Raw genomic sequence first — 24,465 nt, forward strand, 5'->3', positions numbered from 1 at the left:
TTAGATTTAAATGATTCATTAACTAAATTTACAGAAATAGTAATACACCCCAACTCCCCATACATGCCCATCTGGGCCAGTACATTTCCATAAAAGATTGAAATCGGCATACCAGATGCTAACAATGATAGACTTAACCCAATCCCAATTAACCCATGCAATAACATCACCAAACCCTGCCATTTCAGCTTCATTCCTTGCAGCAAGATCACCATTTCATGGTCTAAGAAGGCTTGGGATACATACCAGTATCTTGCCTTGTCGTCACATCGTTGACGTCGCCTTAGGTGCTCAACCTATGTCGTAGGTCTCCAATCCCCCGAGTAACCTTTACCACCACACAACATCTCTAGAGGTGAAACTACAATAACTTTTTCATGCAAAAAGCCAAACTTACCACTTGTAAAACCAATGCTACCGGGACCGAGGTTTGATCTGCCACTTGGTTACGGGCTGTCAGGTCCTTCAATGCCTTGAGCGTGTGGAGGAATTGGGTGGGCTGCCCAGTTTCCTTGTCCCATAACCGTTTAATCATTACTTCGATCCTCGTGCATGTCTCTCCTCCCGTCACACCCCGATCTGGGGCCCTCATTGTCGCTCATGTCTCTTTTTAGAATCTCCAACAGGGCTGCCATCCCTTCACCTTGGGTTACCCTATCCTTGGATACATCCAGATCCTTTCTAGGGTAGCCATAAAATTAGCAGCAGCATTACCTGAGTGTGAGTACATGTACAAGAATTATGTATTCTATGTCTGAGATAAGGTCTCCTATTTCTTGGATTAATCTCTTTGTTCTCTAGCTCTTACTTATCTTTTCCTAGTGTGTTCCTTGATGAATCTTCTTTATGGTGTCTATCACCAGGGTGGAATCTCCTTCAACAACCAGTTTTTGTATTCGTTCCCTTCTTGGATGAACAATCCATGTTTAACTGCATTGAATTCTACGTCATTATTGCTCGCAATGCCATAGTCCAATGCAAATAGTCAAACTACCCCCCCTGGTGGCCTCTAAAGATGCCTCTGAATCCCGCCTCTCCATGATTACTTTTGGATGCACCATCAAAGTTCATTTTTATGAACCCCTCTGTGGGGCATATAATTTTCAAGCGTATTGGATGGGTGTTAGGGTCCCACCCTAACCCCCTTATTTATGTCATGGGATCACGTCATAGTCAAGAGTCAATAAAGCCCATATTAATATTTGTAAGTGGTTAACCCACAATTAATGACGGGACCACAGTTAGTTGCAAATGGGCGGTAGTATTAGATAGATGGTATTAATAAAACCCACGGTATTGGCCCGTGGTATTGCATGTATGAGTCATATATAATGGATAGAGACTCCCTGCGAGGAGCATTGTGTCTTATTTTTGTAATCGAGCTCTGCTCTATTGGAGGTTGCCCCCTCGAAGAGGCCTGTGAACATTTCTCTCTGAATAATAAAATCATTGCTATTCTGTGTTCTGGGTATCTTTTCTTCGCATATTCTGTGTTTGGGTATTACTTTGCAGGTTAAGAGCATAACAAGTGGTATCAGAGCACTTTCCAGGGCTCGGTGGGATCTCCAATTTTTAGCAATTTTTTTTTTTGGCTAGAGACGTGTTCCAGCATCTTTAAACCACGGGATCTGTCGTTAAGCGTATAAACCTGCGGATTTGGGGAGGCATGCACGCAGGAAATACAAGAGGTGGTCATGTCTGTTGGACTCCCTTGTAACCCCTGTAGGTAACCCTTCGAGTAGTAGCGCATTAGACAGAACCGCGCACAGATTGTCTTCCACGTACCCTTTGGGTATATAGGAAGCCCCCTAGCTCCCTTGAAACCTCGCCATAGATAAACCTTCGGCCGTCTTGTGGCTACAGTACACCGAGAACAACACTCGGAGAGATTACTCGCCCGTACGATAGGGTAGTCGGGTTGTACGGCTAAGGGTACGGTCGATCCTCCTTAGTTAGAGCCCTGAAACATTGGGCCGAGTACTACTGTCAGACCCTTATGTATATTGCGATCTGTAGCACCTGACACTCCTCAAGACCATAGTTCCCTTTCTATCGGGGGATCACACATCATCTATTCCAGATCAGCAAGTGCAGCAGCAGCAGACATCAGTCCCGCAGCTCCATCAGATCAGCAGCAGCAGTTGTTCCACCATTCAGATCTCTCAGATCCACCAGATCAGAGTAGTTGTGAAGGGTTCCTGTACCTGGATATACTTTTCGCAGGACTTTTTGCGGCATTGACATTTTGAGGATTTGGCGACTGCAGTATTGATCAAGAAGGAGTAAAACTCCATTAGGAGTTTTCCAAAAAAAAAAAAGTCTGAGATCTTCCGAAGCGCTTATTTGTGATCTTGCCCATCAGCATAATGACGACGAGTTGAGCACGGTGGTACCATTCAATTTATTAGAAAAAAAAATTTTGGCGGTCCCAATTTTTCATCAAGTTGGTGTATGGTAGAAACTAGAGCTCAAGCGATGGCCAATGAAAGGCTAGACAAAATTGAAGCAGATATGAACGACCTCAAAAATATGATTAGCGGACTAACTAGCCAGGTACGGCAAGCACTCGATAAGGGCAAGGAGCCAGCTCTCGAGGAACCGTATAATGGCCATGAACACCATGAGGGTGAGTCTAGCCACTCTCCTCACGTCTGGCACACCCATTCACCACCCAGTCAGCGACCTCCCAAGTTGGATATGCAGAAATTTGACGGTTCTCACACGTCCGCATGGCTAGCACAAATGGACCAGTATTTCAAATTGAATCGTCTCCTAGATGATTGGACTAAGCTTATGGTGGGGACCATGTACTTGGACAATGAACGATGGCAATGGGCGGAATGGCATCAACATCGCAATGGACCTTTTCAGAGTTGGGGCCAATTTTCCAAAGCTCTACGAGATCGCTTTGAACAGGGAGACTCCTTTTTGGGACGTCTCACTAAGCTCCGACAAACGGTTACAGTGGATGAATATATCACCGCTTTTGAAGCCTTAGCCTTCCGCACTCAGAGTCTCTCAGATGAGTTCTACACGGAATGTTTTATCAGTGGTCTTAAAGAAGCCATCAAAGCTCAAGTTCTACACCACCACCCTCCCACGTGGACGGAGGCTTGCCAGGTAGCTCGTAAGGTGGAACGTGCCATAACAACCCAATACAGCTGCCCCAATTTCCCCACTAAAGGTCGTCCCCCACAAGCTCACAACACGACTCAGACACTTAAGGTAAAAAAGGTGTCACCTCAGGAAATGACCGAAAGAAGGAAGCAAGGACTATGTTACTACTGTGATGAAAAATATTCCACTGGTCATAAATGCAAGGAGCCCAAGTTTTCTCAAATAGATGCCACTGACTACAGCTCCACCGAGGAAGATCCACCACTTGAGGAACCGGAGGCGATCGAAGAAGACAACCAAAATGAGATTGTATCTAACGAACCAGTTATTTCGCTCAATGCGTTGGCAGGAATTTCTTCCCCTCAAACTGTCAAAATCAGGGGTTTTCTTAAACATCGCCCAGTAGTAGTCTTGATTGATAGTGGAAGTACCCATAATTTCATCCATCAAAAAATCGCCGAAGCATCGCATTTTTTTGTACGGGCAGTTTCTAACTTCCAAGTCCAAATTGCAGATGGGGGCACAATGAAATGTGAAGGCCGCTGTGAAAATGTCAAACTTCAAATGGGAGATTATCAGTTGAAAACCCACATGTTTGCCATACACATGGGGGGATGCGACATTGTCCTAGGCGCTGAATGGCTCCGCACTCTTGGGCCAATCACAATGAATTTCCAGGAGTTATATATGAGTTTTAAGCAGAACAACTCCACACATACCCTCCGTGGCCTCCAGGCGGAAGCCCCCTCTGTCATCAGCTCGCATTGGATGGAAAAATTGTTAAAAAAGGGCCATCATGGAGTGGTAGCTCAATTTAATGCCATCTAGGTAGTCGAAACCAGGTCTCTGCCAATTCATCATGAGATGCAGCAGATTTTAAATAACCATCGAACGGTCTTTGACAAGCCTCATGAGCTTCCACCCTCGCGAGGGGAACATGATCATAGCATCACCTTGGTTCCAGGGGCCCAACCCCCAAATGTGCGGCCATACAGATATCCGTTCACTCAAAAGAACGAAATAGAAAAAATCATCAAGGAATCGTTGGAAGTAGGTGTCATTAGTTCCAGCATTAGTCCTTATTCATCCCCAGTGGTCATGGTCCTCAAGAAATATGGGGAGTGGCGGATGTGTCTCGGCTTCAGGGCCCTCAACAAGTTGACAGTCAAAGATAAATTTCCCTTTCCGGTGGTTGACGATTTGCTGGACGAACTCAATGGGGCTCAATTCTTCACTAAGTTGGATCTTCGCTCCGGCTACCACCAAATTCGCATGAAGAAAGTCGTCATTCCCAAGACGGCTTTCAGAACTCATGAAGGCCATTATGAGTTCCTGGTCATGCCATTTGGTCTCTGTAATGCCCCTTCTACTTTTCAGAGTCTTATGAATCACATCCTCAAACCATATCTCAGAAAATTTGTCCTTGTCTTCTTCAATGACATTCTCATCTATAGTGGCACTTGGGCGGCACATCTTCAGCATGTAGATCTACTCTTGCAACTGCTCCGCACGCATAAATTATTTGTCAAGATGTCTAAGTGTTCGTTTGGCATGGAAGAAGTTGAGTATTTGGGCCACATTGTGGGGCGTGAAGGTGTCAAGGTGGACCCCAAAAGGATCCAGGTAATGCAAGAATGGCCTCAACATAAGACTTTGAAGAGCTTGAGAGGATTTTTGGGTCTCACAGGCTATTATTGTAAATTTGTCCGCAACTATGGCCGCATAGCGAAGCCCCTCACTCAACTCCTAAAGAAAAATTCCTTCTTCTGGAACGAGGAAGCACAATAGGCATTTACCGCTCTCAAAAACGCCATGTGTTCCACTCTAGTCTTAACACTACCTGACTTCACCAAATCCTTTGTCATTGAATGTGATGCTTTGGGTACAGGTATTGGGGCGGTCTTAATGCAGGAAGGGCGACCATTGGCCTTCACAAGCCAACAACTCAGTGGGAGGAATCTGGGCCAATCTACCTACGAGAAGGAAATGATTGCCATCTTACATGCAGTCGAGACCTGGCGACCTTACTTATTGGGGCGACGTTTCCAAATCCGCACAGATCATCACAGTCTTAAATATTTTTTGGAGCAATGCCTATCCTCCCCACAACAAAATAAATGGTTAGCCAAAATGCTGGGATATGATTATGAGATCATTTACAAGAAAGGGAAAGACAACAGTGTAGCAGATGCATTATCGCGCCAATTTGAGGAGGAAAGTACTCTGCTCGCAATTTCCCTTCCCATTCCAGACTGGATTGAAGAGGCTCGCAGGGAATGGTTTTCACACCCAAGGCTCTCCCAACTCATTTCTCAATTACAGGTAGATCCTAATTCTAGCAAGGGCTACTCGTGGCAGAATGATATTCTTCGCTACAAGGACAAAGTCGTATTATCACCAACATCTACCCTCAAAAGTCGCATTTTGGCAGAATTGCACTCATCTCCCATTGCAGGACATTCAGGCTTTCAGAAGACGTATGCTCGCACCAGAAGATCATTCTTTTGGACAGGCATGAAAAAGGACGTCCTTACTTTCGTAGCCGAATGTGATGTCTGTCAATGCCACAAAGGGGAAACTGTCAACACACCAGGCACATTACAACCATTTCCCATTCCGGCATCAATTTGGACGAAGGTTTCTATGGATTTCATTACAGGTCTTCCAAAGTCAGGGAATAAGTCAGTCATCATGGTGGTTGTGGAACGACTGTTGAAGTATGCTCATTTGTGCGCCCTACCCCACCCGTTTACACCAACCTTGGTTGCTAAATCTTTCATGGATCAAATCTTCAAATTACATGGCATGCCCACTTCTATAGTGTCCGACCGCGACCCGATCTTCACCAGCAATTTTTGGCAGGAACTCTTCAGAATACAAGGCACTCAACTCAAACTCAGTACTTCATATCATCCGCAAACAGATGGTCAAACCGAAGCCGTCAACAAATGTCTAGAAACCTACCTTAGGTGTTTCACTTCAGAAAAGCAACACCTTTGGGCACAGTGGTTACCTCTGGCTGAATGGTGGTATAACACCAACTATCATGCCACCACCAAAATGACTCCCTATGAAGCAGTCTATGGTCAACTTTTTCCTTCCCCTACTTCTTATCTCAAGGGATGCTCCAAAGTACAAGCAGTGGATCAACTCCTACAACACCGCGCAACCATGCTCGCCCATCTTCGCGAGAATCTTCATCAAGCTCAGAACCGCATGAAGCAACAGGCCGACCAACATTGCTCAGAGCGCCAATTTCAAGAAGGGGATCAGGTCTTTTTGACGCCGCAACCATATAAGCAAACATCACTCAAAGACAAGGGTTGTCAAAAGCTCTCTCCAAAATTCTACGGACCATACCAAGTACTTCAGCGCATTGGAGAAGTGGCTTACAAGTTGGCTTTGCCACCTACGGCAAAAATCCATCCAGTTTTCCATGTATCGTGCCTCAAGAAAGTGATTGGGAACAATTGCCGAGTTCAAACCAGTCTACCTGAATTAGACGAAGAAGGGTCAATCTGGCTTCAACCCGAACATGTTCTAGACACACGAGACAAGCACCTGCGTGGCCACATGATTAAGGAAGTCCTCGTCAAATGGAAAGACACCTCTCTGGAAGATGCAACTTGGGAACTAGCCACTATTCTTCAGCAGTTTCCGTAGCTTCAGCCTTGAGAAAAAGGCTAGTGTTATGAAACCAGCTCAAGAAAAGATAGAAAAGATAGATCAACGCCTTAGAATTTAGCCTCTTCGAGGGGGCAACCTCCTTTACATTACATAAATGAACAATTCTTGGATGCTACAAATGACAAAACCTCCTTTCTATATATAGGAGTCTAAGGAGTCACAATATAATCCAGCCGACCTAACAATAATAATATAAAGCCACAAAAATAACAATAGAGGGATTCTCTGGGGCACAGAAATAACAATATGGGGGTAATAGGGGCACAACAATATAAATAAGGGGTATAACTACAATAGTAATGGGGTAATCACTAGTATTATAGGGACCCAACATGCCCCTCTCCTTCAAAAAAGTGTTTTCCTCAACGCTTGAGCAGTATTGGATACTTCTGCATAAAATTCTCATCCTCCCATGTGGAATCTTCAGCGGATAAGTTCTTCCACTTGATAAGATACTCTGAAATTGATCGATTTCGTAGCTGTCTAGTTCTTGTTTCTGTGACTGCTTCGATTCCAATATAATTTTTCCTTCTTCGTCAAGTTTTGGCAATAGTGTTTGAACTGGGAGCTTGTTGCCTATAACCTTCTTTAAACATGAAACATGGAAAACTGGGTGCAATCGAGAAGCTGCAGGAAGCTCCAATTTGTATGCCATAGTACCAATCTTTTCCAACACCTTGTATGGACCATAATACTTTGGTGATAATTTATTATCCTTCTTAGCTTGCTTTAGGGACATTTGCTTATATGGTTGTAGCCGTAGGAATACCCAATCACCTACATCAAAACTTCTTTCACTGCGATGTTGATCTGCCTGTTGTTTCATTCTATTTTGTGCCAACACGAGGTTATCCTTTAAGAGTTGGAGGACTTGTTGTTGATGTTTGATGTGATGTTCCACTGCCTGAACCTTAGAATTTTCTCTTAAATATGATGTGATTGATGGTGGTTGTACCCATAAAGTGCCATAAATGGGGTCATTTTTGTTGCTGTATGGAAGGAAGTGTTATACCACCATTCAGCCAGAGGCAACCATTTGACCCATTGTGTCTGTTTATCAGATACAAAGCAACGAAGATATCCTTCCAAACATTTGTTTACTATCTCAGTTTTCCCATCAGATTGAGGATGATAAGATGAGCTATGAGCTAACTGAGTACCAAGACAAGAAAATAATTCTGTCCAAAAATTTCCAGTGAAAATGGGATCTCTGTCACTTACAATAATCTTTGGGTTTCCATGTAGCTTTTGAACTGTTTCCATAAATGCAGTAGAAACTGTACTGGCTTTAAATGGATGTGATAATGCACAAAAGTGTGCATACTTGGTAAGTCTGTCAACTACCACCATGATGACACTCTTTCCCTCAGACTTGGGTAAACCTGTGATAAAATCCATTGAAACCTCCTCCCAACGTTGGCTTGGAATGGATAAAGGTTGTAATAGACCCGGTGTCTTAATTGTTTCAACTTTATTTTGTTGGAAAACCAAACATTCCGCCACAAACTTTTGAATATCTGATTTAAGGCCATCCCAAAAAAATTCCTTCTTAACCCTGTGGTAAGTTTTTAAAAATCCTGAGTGCCCTCCTAAGGGAGAAGTGTGCAATTCCATAAGAATCTTTTGTTTTAGCTGGGAATTCTTACAGAGGTATAAGCGATCTTTGTACCATAATCAATCATTTTTCCAGCTAAATGTATCAGAAGTACTGGAATCTTGTTGTAGCTTTCGAATAAGTGCCCACACTTCTTCGTCATTCTTCCATTCCTCCTTTGCTTCGTTTATCCAATCTGGTTGGATAATAGAAATGGCACACAACAATGCTTCCATATCCTCATCCTTTCTTGAGAGTGCATCTGCCACCACATTTTGCTTCCCTTTTTTGTAGATGATTTCAAAGTCATAACCCAACATCTTTGTGACCCACTTTTGTTGCTCTTCAGAGGATAATCTTTGTTCTAAAAAGTATTTAAGGCTATCATGATCCGTTTTTACCTTGAAGTGTCTTCCCATTAGGTAGGGTCGCCATTTCTTAAGTGCATGGAGTATTGCCAACATTTCCTTCTCATAAATAGCTTTGCTTAAAAACTTTCCCTTGATTGGACGACTTTCAAAAGCAATGGGTCTTTCATCTTGCATTAGAACAGCACCAATTCCATTTCCTGAAGCATCACATTCCACAATAAAGGTTTTTGTGAAGTCCGGTGTAGCTAAGACCGGTGCTTGGCACATTGCCTCTTTAAGATGTTTAAAGGCCTTTGTTGCTTCCGGAGTCCATGAAAATGAATCTTTCTTCAATAATGTTGTTAGAGGTGCTGCTATTCTCCCATAATTCTTAACAAACTTGCGATAATACCCTGTCAACCCAAGAAATCCTCGCAGATGCTTTATGGATGTGGGGATTTTCCATTCCTTAATGGCTTTAATTTTGCTAGGGTCTACCTTAACTCCTTCATGAGATACAATATGACCCAAATATTCCACCTCCTGGACTCCAAAGAAACATTTGGATCTTTTTGCATATAATTGTTTCTCCTCCAATAGTTGTAGCACCTTGTCAACATGTTCAACATGATCCTTCCAAGACTTGTTGTAGATTAGTATATCATCAAAAAATACCAACACAAATTTTCTAAGGAATGGTTTGAAAATTGAATTCATCAAACCTTGAAATGTTGAAGGTGCATTGGTAAGGCCAAAAGGCATGACCAAAAATTCATAATGACCCTCATGAGTTCTAAATGCCGTTTTCGGAATGTCTTCAATCTTCATTATGATTTGATGATATCCCGAACGAAGATCCAACTTGGTGAAGTAAATTGATCCATGCAATTCATCCAGTAATTCATCAATGAAAGGAATGGGGAACTTATCTTTAATAGTGAGCTTGTTGAGCTCCCTATAATCTGGACACATGCGCCATGATCCATCCTTCTTGTGCACCAATACTACTGGAGATGAGAAAAAACTTTGACTCGGTTGAATTATACCAGCCTCTAGCATTTCTGCAACCATACGTTCAATTTCACTTTTTTGGACATGGATATCTGTACGGCCTGATGTTTGGAGGAACACTTCCTGGAATCAGATGAATAGCATGATCATGATCACACATAGGTGGGAGACCTTTGGGAGTCTCAAATACCTTGGAATGATTGTCCAGGACTTTTTGGAGATCTGGAGAAATAGATGATTCCGATGTGGAAACATCTAGCGAACATAATTGTGCAATTACACCTCTTTGCTCCTTTTTTAGAAGCTTTGTCATGCCATTAGAGCTGATTATCTTTCCTGGTTTCCCTGCAATACCCCTTAATTCAACTTCCTTTCCTTCCACAGAAAATTTCATGAAAAGTTCTTGAAAATTAAAAGCTATTGTACCCAAGGATTGTAGCCATTGGACTCCTAGTACAACATCAGCACCTCCCATTGGAATGGAAAGCATTGGGCTAGTCAATACATATTCTCCCATGGATAGCTTGATATTATGGCACTTTCCAGAATAATTTATTGTTCCTCCATTTGAAATCATCACTTGACACTCTGGTGCTGGATATAGGAAGCAATTCAATTCTTTTGCTACCCTACAATGAATAAAATTGTGGGTGCTTCCTGAATCAATCAACACTATTACCTTTTTCTTCTTGATTTGTCCTTCTATCTTGATGGTTTGAGGAGTGGTAATTCCCGCCAATGCATTACAAGATATGGTCGGATTTATTTGTTCTTCATCTAGGCTTTGTTCCTGGAATATATCCTCTTCTTTTGACCTTTCTTGCTCCTTTTCTTCTTCCTCTTCACAATCTATGTAGAATAATTTCTTCTCAGCACACTTATGACCTTTTGTGTATTTGCTATCACAATTGTAACAAAGCCCTTTTGCTCTTTTTTCTTCCAATTTTTGTGGTGTCAACCTTGTAGGTTGTGGAAGACTATGGGCAACAACACTTCCATCTTTATAGTTGTGAATGGTATGCTTCCTAGTTGCCATAATTTTTCTTTCCATTTTTCTTGCTAACCTGAATGCCTTCTCTAATGAATCAGGTTCCCAAAGGCGCACATCATGTTGGATATTATCCTTTAAAGACCCTATGAACACATCAATCCTATGCTCCTCTGGAATATCTTTTACCCTTATGTTCAATTTTTGGAACTCCTCAATGTGCTCCATTATTGAACCCTTTTGTTTGAGACTTATCAATTGGCTAAAAAAAGTGTTGCTTTTTGTATCCTCATAATGTGCTATCAATTCTTCCGTAAAAATTTCCCAAGTGATAAATTGTTTACGAGAACAAAGCCATTGATACCATACAAACTGATTTGGTTCCAAATATAAATTTGCCATACGTACCTTTTGTGTGTTTTGCACATTATTGAGATCGAAGAATTGCTCCATCTGTAATATCCATGTGGCGGGATCCTTGCCATCAAACTTCCTCATATCGATTTTTGGAACATGGTGAGTCTTCGATCCAACATTAGAGTCTATGGAATCATGATTAACATTTCTTTTGTTCTCATCATGAGTTTCCTTTACTACCTTTTCACCATTAGTGACCCTTTCTTGTAGCAAGTTCTTCAATTCTTCCATGTCTGTCTTCAAATCTATCTTCAAATTTACCATCGAATCCTCCATCTTAGCTTCCATGCCCTTTATCTTAGATTCCACGCCATTTATCTTAGATTCCACGCCATTTATCTTAGATTCCACGCCACTTATCTTAGCTTCTGTTAGCTTTTGTGAGCGTGACATTTGTTGCACTTGTTCTTGTAATTTTGATATATCATGTAGCATTTCTTCCTCTTCTTCATGAGTCATGCTAGAGCTTTCAGGTTCCTTACTAGGTGTTTGCATTTTCTTTCCTGGGGGCATCAGTTACCGATAATAATGCTTTACTATGCCCTTTGAATTCCGTTAAACCAAGCTTACATAAAAATTTAAAAAAAAACTACACACCTTTTTTCACTTTATAGAATCCTGATATTGAATCTGATGTATCTCTGTAATTTCGGATCATCCAGTTCTGAAATTTCTACCTGTAGTAGCCTTCTGCGTCCTCTTTCCAATTCCACACGTCTGAGCCAAATTGATTTCTCCAAGTAAGAGTTATGTGAAATCTCCCACAGTGACTTGCTTTTAGACTGGTTCAGTAGAGCGAACTTGTACGACGTGCCACGAGTCACTGTTTCAACCTTTGAATCTGAAACACACATACAAGAAACTACAATCTGTCCTCTTTCTTTACCTTCTTATGAAATTTCAATCCGATCCCCAGAGATAAAGTTATGACGATTTTCCCCACGTCACCTGTTTTGAATGTAATTCAGGAGTCTGCAAAAAGATCAACTTCCTCAGAGCATATCTCCACAAATATCACGCGAAAATATCTGAAATTTAGACCCAAGGTTCAGCGCGATTTCTTCTCAAATGGGTTTTTTTTGCGACTTCTGAAACGTCACAGAAAAAAGTTATAGCGAAAATTCCACGATGACCTGTTTGGAGCAGCGAAACCCTAGAATCCAAAGCTTTGATACCAAATGTTATGAAACCAGCTCAAGAAAAGATAGAAAAGATAGATCAACGCCTTAGAATTCAGCCTCTTCGAGGGGGAAACCTCCTTTACATTACATAAATGAACAATTCTTGGATGCTACAAATGACAAAACCTCCTTTCTATATATAGGAGTCTAAGGAGTCACAATATAATCCAACCGACCTAACAATAATAATATAAAGCCACAAAAATAACAATAGAGGGATTCTCTGGGGCACAGAAATAACAATATGGGGGTAATAGGGGCACAACAATATAAATAAGGGGTATAACTACAATAGTAATGGGGTAATCACTAGTATTATAGGGACCCAACAGTTAGTCTTAAGGGGGAGGGCGTGTTAGGGTCCCACCCTAACCCCCTTATTTATGTCATGCGATCACGTCATAGTCAAGAGTCAATAAAGCCCATATTAATATTTGTAAGTGGTTAACCCGCAATTAATGACGGGACCACAATTAGTTGCAAATGGGCGGTAGTATTAGATAGATGGTATTAATAAAACCCACGGTATTGGCCTGTGGTATTGCATGTATGAGTCATATATAAAGGATAGAGACTCCCTGCGAGGAGCATCGTGTCTTGTTTTTGTAATCGAGCTCTGCTCTATTGGGGGTTTCCCCCTCGAAGAGGCCTGTGAACATTTCTCTCTGAATAATAAAATCATTGCTATTTTGTGTTCTGGGTATCTTTTCTTCGCATATTGTGTGTTTGGGTATTACTTTGCAGGTTAAGAGCATAACAATGGGGGGAGTTATTACTTTCCATGAATAAGGTGCTAGCATCTGTAGAGTAAAATTGAGCATTGTCAGGATAGAGGTTTCCTGAGTAGGGACTTTCCAATCATCTAGGTACCATTTCTCTAGAAGGATGGTTTCTCATATGTTTTGGTTGATTACCTGCCAGACATCTATCTCAGTCTGTTTTTGATCTTTGAATACCCTATGATTCCTTTCTTTCCACACTGCCCAAAGGAGAAATCCAATAGAGATGGCCTGGGCTCTATTGAGGATAGAGATTTAATGTACTCTTTTCCTCCATATTTCAATTGTAGCCTTGATGCTTGAACGATCTTGGTTTGAATGGCCGAAGAGGTTTTCATGATTCTACCAAAGATGATTGCTAAAGGGGCATAAATTTAAGAGGTGCTCCATAGTTTCTGACTATGATACACACATGCTACATGTTGAAGGACCTTGAACACCTTGTTTTTGTATTTGGTCCCATGTGAGGGCTCGTCCATGACTAACTAGCCAGAGGAATAATTCTACCTTTGGCCATAGTTTCCCCAACTATAGTCTACCCCATATGGGTGGAAAGTAATGATGTTGGTGTTCTGATTTTAGTTGATATCCTTCCTATATTGTAAACATTCCTTTATTTTTGTATCCCCATCTAAGGATATCTGTGCCTTCAAAAATCGGTATCCTTATGGAGTTGACATCCTTGTCATATGATTCCCATTGGGGAGAATCTAGAGCATTGGGCCAATGTTGTCTTCTTTTCCACTGTCACTAGGTTGATCTAGCATCTGAGTCCCAAAACTTATTCACTGTCAGGTTTTCAGATCGGTTAGGGAATAGGAATATCTCAGCAAGGTCTTGAAAACTAAATAACTTTTCCCTCTGTTTCCATGCATCCTGCTAAAACAATGCTTTGTCTCCCCCCTGATCTCCCAGAAGCTTTAACTACATATTAGGTCCTAGTTTGCTGCTGCTAGGTTCCATATTGTAGATCCTATTGGTGTACCCTGTGTTCTCAATCTCCATTCCATAGATGGTGGTATTCTGTATTTTCTTTCCCACGTCAGCTTCCATGGGTCATTTCCTCCCTGAATCTATCTCCACCATAGCTTTGCTCCCATAACTCGATTGAGAGTATAGGGATCTTTGAGACCCTGACCCCCTGCCAGTCTGGGTTTGGTTAAACAATTCCAAGATAGGAGGGCCCATTTATTGGCTTTCCCTGCCCCTTGCCAAAGGAATCTCTTGAAAATATTTGTCATTTCAGTGCAAGCAGTTTTGGGTGCAAAAAGTCATGATAGTTGATATATGGGGATCGATTACAACATTGATTTTAGGATAATTACTCTAATCTCCATGTTGAGGGCCCGAAATGACCAGATTTGAAGGCGGGCTTGTAGACAATCAAGAAGAGTCTTCTATCTTGAAACTCTGAGAGAGTTGAAGCTGAGGGGAATACCCAAGAATTTTTAGGGTAGGGAGCTAATACGAAAACCCAATATTCTGGCCATAAAGGATTGAGACTGAACAATGGTGTTTAAGAAAAAAAAATCTGACTTTTCTTTATTAATCCGAGTTCTTGAGGCTTGCATGAAGTCTTGAAGAATGATCAAGAGGGATCTTGCCTCTTTGAGAGTGGCTTGGTAGAACATCATGATGTCATCAACAAACTATTGATGTGTTAAGGGGAGATCATCCACCCGCATCCGCTACCCTTTCAATTGACCTTCTTGAACCTTCACTTTTATATATCTCCCCAGACCTTCCGCTGCCATAATAAATAGAAAAGGGGAGATTGGGTCTCCTTGTCTGAGCCCCTGAGAGGCATTGAAAGTCTAATCAGGGGAGCCATTGAGGAGGATAGAGAACACTAGAGAGCATATAAGGGAGGATATCCACTGAATCCATCTGGGGTCAAAGCCAAAGGCTTGAAGGATACGCATAAGGGAAGTCCAACAAAGATGGTCATAGGCTTTAGATAGATCCAACCTAATAATCATGCCTTTTGATCATATGATTTTGAGGGATTGGATGCCTTCTTGAGCTGTAACTATACCATCCAGTATTTGGCGACCCTTGATAAAATTACATAAGTATATAGGCCTGAAGCCTTGAGGCTCTTTAGAATGTTCATTTTTATGGATTAAATCTATAAAATTAGAGTTGATGGCTAGATGTACCTTCCTTGACCTTCTGGATTCTTCTACCACCTCTAGGATGTATTAGCTCAGAATTGACTAGGCTACCTGGAAGAATTTTTGGCCAAACCTTCACTTGTATAAAATGATGAAATTAATGACTAGGTGACTGAAAACGTTAGTCACCGTAGCTTTTCCAAGTGAAATACTACCAAAAATGAGCAATCTTAAGTGATTAACTAAAAATGACTAACATAAATGACTAATTTAGTCTCGGGTTAAAATATATGACTAGCTAATAAGTAATACAACTAAAAATGACTAATGTGAATGACTAATTTAGTCTAGTAACATAAATATGACTACTTAACAAGTAATACAATAGTACAAATTAGTTGTTTATGTTAGTCATTTTAATTATGTCACTTCAGCAATCTAAACTTACAAGTGATAGGGGATTCAAAAGTTGTTATAGATTGGCTGAAAGGTTATACTTCCTTAAACACTTCTTTACTACATCAATGGACTATTAGAGTTATGGAGTTGATTAGAACCTTCAGGGTTATACCCTTTGATCACATTCACAAGGAATTACATTAAAACTTTGATAAATGATCCAAAATGGGAGTGGGCTTATAGTTGGGTCAAATACATTATGAAGAATACCTACGAGGAGAAGTGTTGAGTAATTAGTAGAGGACAAATTTCCTTTAGTTGAAGACTTAACTTTTCATGCATATCTACATTTTTTATTATCAGGGTCATATCCATTGAAATTAGGATACTAGTTTTTAACTTGGATACCATGTTGTTTATCTAGTTTGAACATACATTATGAACATAGCAGTACTAGACTCTTACGAAATTATTTTGAATCCTATGGGGATTTTGATATTGCTCGAACATTAGATGTTGAACATATTATAATAACATGTCATTCAGGTAAAGAAAATTTAGTATATGTTAGATGATGTAAATTACATCTTTGCATTAATATTAATACAAAAATGATGTCTTTTTCTTATTGGGAATCTTTTTTTTTATGCCATTTCCCACCACCTAAGTTATTAGACATAATTTACGTAGGAATACACGCAACTACAAGAATCTTTTCTTAGATGCTAAATATTATTTGATTTCATAACAATGATGATCATTATTTATCTTCTTAGTACCATATATCAATGTCGGACTTCCATGATGGCTCTATGATGGTTGGGATTCCTCATAATAAGCATGTGAACCCCTAGGTTTGCACACAACTTGTTGAATGTGGATATGGGCTTTGAAACTTGGTAGGCATAATTTTTTCTGTGTTGTATGAAAGATTGTTGAGGTTTCAAGACATTACCTTGAATCCTACAAGAACATTGTGCCGCCCCTTAAACCCTATGTTAAACACTACATGCTTTGGTATTGATGTGTAAAAATAAATTTCATGAAAAATATATATTTATAATTTATACAAAAACATACATCAAATACATGTAATTATGCGAAAATTATACAAGATATCCAATTATGATTTTCCTCATAATAACATCAAATACATATAACTAGCCTAGATCATCTCAACCCTGAATCTATCAAGTGTTGAGAGGGATCCAATCTCCCCAAGTGAAAACCTCTTTTTTTAGTGCAAAACTTGAGGAAAGGTGTGCACCTTGAGACATTTGATCCCTCTCAATGCTTGATAGATCCAGGGTTAATATGGATCTAGGTTGGTTATATAATACTATATAATATCTATTTTTGTATTTATGTGTCGCTTTCTTATTCTCTACCTCTGTTTAACCCCCAAACATGCACACACTCTCTCCATATCTATCTCTGTCTCTCCCCCTCCCTCTTCCTCTCTTCCTCTCTCTCTCTCCCCCTCTCTCTCTTCCCTCCCACTCTCCTCTCTCTCTACACCTTTCTCCCCTTATTTTTTTCTTCTTCATTCCCTCTCTCTCTCTCCCTCTCCCTCTCCATCTCTCTCTCCTTCTCTCTCTTGATTCCTCTCTCCCCATTTCTCTCCCACCTCCCTCTATCTCTCCCCCCATCTCTCTCCCTCTCTCTCTCTCTATTCCTTCCAAATCTCTCTCTCTCCAACCCTATCATTATCTCCCTTTCTCTTCCTTTATCTCTCACCTCTCCATCTATGTGTCTCCCCCTTTCTCTCTTCCCCTTCTATCCCTATCTCTCTCTTCCTCTCTCTCTCTCTCTCTCTCTCTCTCTCTCTCTCTCTCTCTCTCTCTCTCTCTCTCTCTCGCCATCTTCTTTCACCACTAGAATCGATCCCGTAGATCTCCCACTGAACAGGGTCTACCACAGGCCCGAGCGAAACCCCTCAGCAACAAAGGCATCCCCTTGAAGCCAAAACAACTCTGATACCAAATGTAGGTTTTAACCCCGTACAGAAATTACCTGCATACGAATTCTAAAACACAGAAAATAAATAATGCGAGAGCATAACACATAAAACACATAGACACAGAGATTTTCCCCTGGATCCCAAAACCGGGACTACCAGCTTGATTTTTCATTATGTTCCTTTCAATGTTACAATACATATTTATACATGTAGAAGCATCCAATACCATGGACCGAAAACCATCATGTCTAAAACCATGGACCAAAAACCATTGCGTCCAAAACCATGCACAAAACCATAAGTAGGTCCACCCAACCTAATATAGGGTCCGAAAAACAATTTGCCTGGGGCATTGCCTGCCCCCGTCAAACCCCCTGGACAGGGGGCGCTATCGCCCCCTTGTGACCCCCCCCCCTGCGTAATCGGCGCAACGAAGGGGGGGGCTCTGCCCCCCCTCTAACCCCTCGATTAACTACGACGGCTAGTCGTGGAAAGAATATAACACAACCCAACATTCTCCCACTTGTTGTTTTCTTTCCACAGAGGGCCATAGGAGAGCTTAATCAATTATCCACCCCTGAAACGCCCATTGTTTCTCTACACCAAGAGAACTTCTAAGAGCTCACAGATTTTTTCAATGTCTGCAGTATTCTTCAAAGTGTCCACCTTTACCAGCAACACCTTTTTGTCTTCTATCATTTCCCTCACAAAGTGATACTGGACATCAATGTGCTTTGTCTTTGAATGATAAGCAGGGTTCTTTGCCAAGAAAATTGCACTTTTGCTATCACAGTCTATCCTTATAGCTCCCTGTACTAACCCCATACTTGAACACAATCTCTACAACCAAACTGCTTCCTTGCTTGCATGAGTTGCTGCCATGTATTATGCCTCCATAGTTGATAATGCCACTACCAACTGTTTCTTACTCATCCAGCTGACTGCACCTACAAATAGGTTAAACACATACCCACTTGTAGATATTCTCTGATCCATATCTCCAACCCAGTCCACATCAACAAAGCCACGGATATCCAAAACTCTATCCAATCCTAGTCTTCCTTGGTAGCACAAACCATAAGCACTAGTGCCATGCAAATACCTGAAAACCTGCTTCACTGTTGTCCAATGCTCCTTTCCTGGTTTTGACATAAACCTGCTCAATACTCCCACTGCATGTGCAATGTCTGGTCTAGTACAGACCATTTCATACATCAGGCTACTAACTGCACTTGCATATGGAACATGGGACATGTCCTCTTCCTCTTCTTGTGTCTTGGGACACTATTCAGAAAATAACTTCACACCTACAGGAATAGGAACCTTCACTGGTTTACTATCCTGCATATTAAACCTCTGCAAAATTTTTTCAGCGTGCTTCCTCTTGTTTAATCAGAGCTTCCTCTTTGCCCGATCTCTTTTAATTTCCATGCCCAAAATATAGTTTGTAGCACCAAGATCTTTCATGTCGAATTTGGAGGACAATTGGGTCTTTAAATCCTGGATAATTTCTTTGTCATTTCCAACTAGAAACATATCATCCACATACAATACCACATAAATAACACGGTCACCAATTAATTTAAAATACACGCAGTGATCTACTTTGCTTCTGGTGAAGCCAAGTCCTTGTATAAATGTATCAAATTTCTGATACCACATCCTTGGTGACTGTTTTAACCCATATAGAGACTTCTTTAACTTGCATACCAGTTCTTTCTTACCATTCACCGCAAAGCCTTCAGGTTGCTTCATGTAGATCTCCTCTTCCAGATTCTCATGAAGAAATGTTGTCTTCACATCCATCTATTCTACCTCAAAATCAAAAGCAACAACAACAGATAAAAGTAATCCAATAGAAGCTACCTTGGCAACAGGAGAAAAAGTATCACCAAAATCAATTCCCGGCACCTGGGAATAACCTTTTGCTACCAATCAAGCTTTGTATTTATCCACCTTTCCTTCTGTATTTATCTTCTCCTTGAACACCCATTTGTTGCCAATGGGTTTCCTTCCCGTCGGCAACTCCACCAGATTCCATGCCTCATTTTTGTGCAAAGATGCCATTTCATCAACCATGGCCTCTTTCTAGACTTTTCCATCCTCTGAATCTATTGCTTCCTCCACAGTTCTGGGATCATCATCAGTAATAGATAAATAAAAATTTGAACAGAAAGTAGATGGACTATCCCTTTCTGGCTTCCTTCTTTCTCGAACTGATCTTCTCACACCTGGAGTTTGTGGCTCTTCATCTTTTGATTCCTCCTCTGATGTAGATTATGATTCTTCCTCCTTAAGCTCAAACTCTATCTTCTCAAGTTCCTTTGGTTGGAATTCATGTTTAATAACATCTTTCACCTCTCTGAACACCACATATCGGCTATACACAACCTTCCTTGTTACTGGGTACTAAAGCTTATAACCCTTTAAACCATCCTATACCCAATAACAATATACTTTTCAGATTTACTATCCAACTTGGTTATTTTCTCCTTTGGAACATGTACATATGCATAACATCCAAATACCCTCAGATGTGAAAGAGATGGTTTCTTACCAGTCCATACCTCTTGTGGAGTCTTATCCTCCAACGCTGGTGAAGGTGATTTGTTGACCAGGTAACATGTTGTCTCCACCGCCTCTGCCCAGAATTCTTGTCCTAACCTGGCACCACTGAGCATGCTTCTTGCCCTTTCCATCAATGTCTTGTTCATTCTTTCTACAACTCCATTTTTCTCAAGTGTGTATGGAGTAGTCTTCTGTGGTGCTATACCACACTTCTTACAGAATTCTTCTAATTCCTTGCTGCAAAACTCTCCATCGTTATCTGACCTCAACACCTTTATATTCTTCTCTATCTAGTTTTCCACTAGAGACTTAAATTCTTTAAACCTGTCAAAGACTTCAAACTTCTTCTTAAGGAAATATATCCATGTATTCCTTGAGAAGTCATCTATAAATGATACATAGTACACAGAATTACCTAGTGATGGAACCTTCACAGGTCCAAACACATCACTGTGCACAAGCTCTAATATCTGTTTCTCCTTCTTACCACCAGAGGGAAAACTCACCCGATTCTGCTTCCCATATACACAATTTTCACAGAAATCAAAATCCAGAGAGCTATTACTCATACCTTCTACCATAGCTTTACCATGAAGTATTCGAAGGCCCTTCTCTCCAATATGTCCAATCCTTTGATGCCACAGCATGGTCTTCTCTCCAAAGACCACTAAATTTTCTGCTTCACTTTCAGGAACCACAGAACTATGGCACCCATCAACAACAATGCTACCTTGCAGCTTGTACAGAGTTCCAATTTGAACTCCCAGCATCAATACCAGTTCTCCTCGAACCATCTTGTAGGTATCCTTATCGAACACTGTTTTAACACCTGCATCATCCAACTTGCTTACAGAAATCAGATTTTTGGCCAATGCAGGAATATGCAGAACACCGGGAAGTGTTCTAACCCTTCCACCTTGCAACTTCAACTTTACTTTTCCACGGCCAACAATTCTAGCCTTCCTATCATTCCCCAAGAAGAAATCACCACCATCATATTTCTTATACTCGCAGAACCACTCTCTATGGGGAGTGAAGTGAAAGGATGCACCTGAGTCAATCAACCATGTCTCATGATCTACGTGTGTACTTGAAGAGGCCAAGTACACATCCCCACCTCCATCTGAGGTGGTTTTCGCCTCTGCAAAAGGAGCATCATCAGATCCCTTTCCTTTGTTAGGAGCTTTAGATTTACAGTCCTTTTGTAGTGCCCTTTGTTTCCTCATTTCCAGCACACCACCTTTACATGTTTTCCAGGAGATTTAGATCTCCCACTCGATGACTTATTTTTGTTTCTATTCTGGGACCATCCTCATACAGACAAGGCATCACCATTCTGGCTCTCCATATTTTTCTGTCTCATCTCCTCCGTCAGCAAGGATGAGAATATTTCATCAAAATACAAGGCAGTTGCATTGCTACCTATTGTAATAACCAGACTATCCCACGAATCTGGTAGAGAACACAACAAACTAATGCACTTATCTTCATCTGAAATTTTAATATCAACAGATAATAATTGACTTACCACAGTATTAAATGCATTCAGATGCTCTGTCACCAAGTCTCCATATTTCATCCTCAGGAACAATTTATTCACCATAAACTTAGATTGGTACGAATTCCGTAACTTGTCCCACAAATCCTTTGCGGTAGCTTCCCCTGATACATTCGGCAATACTGAATCTGAGACACACAATGTATTGTGCTCTTAGCCTTTTGATCCAACTTCTTCCATTCTTCATCAGCCACTCCCGTTGGTTTAGTACCCAGATCTACCACGATCGACTGATCCTTTTCCACCAACAGATCCTCCATCTTGAGTTTCCACAACTTAAAACTTTGACCATTAAATTTCTTGATCTCTATCTTTCCACTGCTCACCATCTTCTTTCACCACCAGAATCGATCCCGTAGATCTCCCACTGAACAAGGTCTACCACAGGCCCGAGAAAAACCCCTCAACAACAAAGGCGTCCTCTTAAAGCCAAAACAACTCTGATACCAAATGTAGGTTTTAACCCAAAACAGAAATTACCTACATACGAATCCTAGACACAAAAAAAAAACAATGCGAGAGAATAACACATAAAACACATAGACACAGATATTTTCCCCTGGATCCCAAAACTGCGACTACCAGCTTGATTTTTCATTATGTTCCTTTCAATGTTACAATACATATTTATACATGCCGAAGCATCCAATACCATGGACCTAAAACCATTGCGTCCAAAAACATGGATTGAAAACCATCGCTTCCAAAACCATGTGCGAAAACCATGCACAAAACCATAGGTACGTCCGCCCAACCTAATATAGGGTCCAAAAAAATTTTGCTCGGGGCACTGCCCGGAACCCTATAGAGGGGTGCTACCTGCCCCACCTGTGACTGCCCCACTGCACAATGAAGGGGCTGGCTCTGCCCCCCCTCTAACCCCCCAGTTAAGTACGACGGCTAGTCGTGGAAAGAATATAACATAACCCAACATTATCCCAATTTTTGTTTTCTTTCCACAAGGGCCACAGGAGAGCTTAGTCAATTATCCACCCCTAAAACGCCCATTGTTTCTCTACACCAAGAAAACTTCTTAGAGCTCACAGTTTTTGTCAATGCATCTACAGTATTCTTAAAAGTGTCCACCTTTACCAACAACACCTTTTTGTCTTCTATCATATCCCTCACAAAGTGATACTGAACATCAATGTGCTTTGTCTTTGAATGATAAGTAGGGTTCTTTACCAAGAAAAATGCACTTTGGTTGTCACGTTCTATCCTTATAGCTCCCTGTACTAACCCCATACTTGAACACAATATCTACAACCAAACTACTTCCTTGCTTGCAAGAGTGGCTGCCATGTATTTTGCCTCTGTAGTTGATAATGCCACTATAGATTGTTTCTTACTCATCCAGCTGACTGCACCTCCAAATAGGTTAAAAAAATACCCACTTGTAGATCTTCTCTGATCCATATCTCCAGCCAAGTCCACATCAACAAAGCCACGGATATCCAAAACTGTGTCCAATCCTAGTCTTCCCTGGTAGCACAAACCATAATCACTAATGCCACGCAAATACCTGAAAATCCGCTTCACTACTGTCCAATGCTCCTTTCCTGGTTTTGACATAAACCTGCTCAATACTCCCACTGCATGTGCAATGTCTGGTCTAGTACATACCATTGCAGACATCAAGCTACCGACTGCACTTGCATATGGAACACGGGACATGTACTCTTCCTCTTCTTGTGTCTTGGGACAATGTTCAGCAGATAACTTCACACCTACATGAATAGGAACCTTCACCGGTTTACTATCCTGCATATTAAACCTCTACAATATTGTCTCGACATACTTCCTTTGGTTTAACTAGAGCTTCCTCTTTGCTTGATCTCTTCTAATTTCCATGCCCAAAATATAGTTTGTATAACCAAGATCTTTCATGTCGAATTTCGAGGACAATTGGGTCTTCAAATCCTGGATAATTTCTTTGTCATTTCCAACCAGCAACATATCATCCACATATAAGACCACATAAATAACACGGTCACCAATTAATTTAAAATACACACAGTGATCTGCTTTGCTCCTGGTGAAGCCAAGTCCCTGTATAGATGTATCAAATTTCTAATACCACATCCTTGGTGACTGTTTTAACCCATATAGAGACTTCCTTAACTTGCATACCATTTATTTCTTACCCTTCACCGCAAAACCTTTAGGTTGCTTCATGTAGATCTCCTCTTCTAGATCCCCATGAAGAAATGTTGTCTTCACATCCATCTGTTCTATGTCAAAATCAAAAGTAGCAACAACAAATAAAAGTAATCTAATAGAAGCTACATTGGCAACAGGGAAACAAATATCACCAAAATCAATTCCTGGCACCTAGGAATAACCTTTTCCTACCAACCGATCTTTGTATTTCTCCACCTTTCCTTCTGCATTTGTCTTCTTCTTGAACACCCATTTACTACCAGTGGGTTTCCTTCCAGATGACAACTACACCAGATCCCATGCCTCATTTTTGTGCAAAGATGCCATTTCATCAACCATGGCCTCTTTCCAGACTTTTCCATCCTCTAAATCTACTACCTCCTTCACAGTTCTAGGATCATCATCAGTAACAGATAAAGAAAAATTTGAATAGAAAGAAGAGGGACTATACCTTTCCGACTGCCTTCTTTCTCGAACTGATCTTCTCACACCCGGAATTTGTGGCTCTTCATCTTTTGATTCCTCCTCTGCTGCAGAGTCTGATTCTTCCTCCTTAAGCTCAAACTCTATCTTCTTAGGTTC

The sequence above is a fragment of the Pinus tabuliformis genome, chromosome 5_2 (assembly GCF_031772625.1).
Source record: "Pinus tabuliformis cultivar Carrire ecotype Pingquan chromosome 5_2, CPIR1, whole genome shotgun sequence".
Taxonomy (NCBI): Eukaryota; Viridiplantae; Streptophyta; class Pinopsida; order Pinales; family Pinaceae; genus Pinus; species Pinus tabuliformis.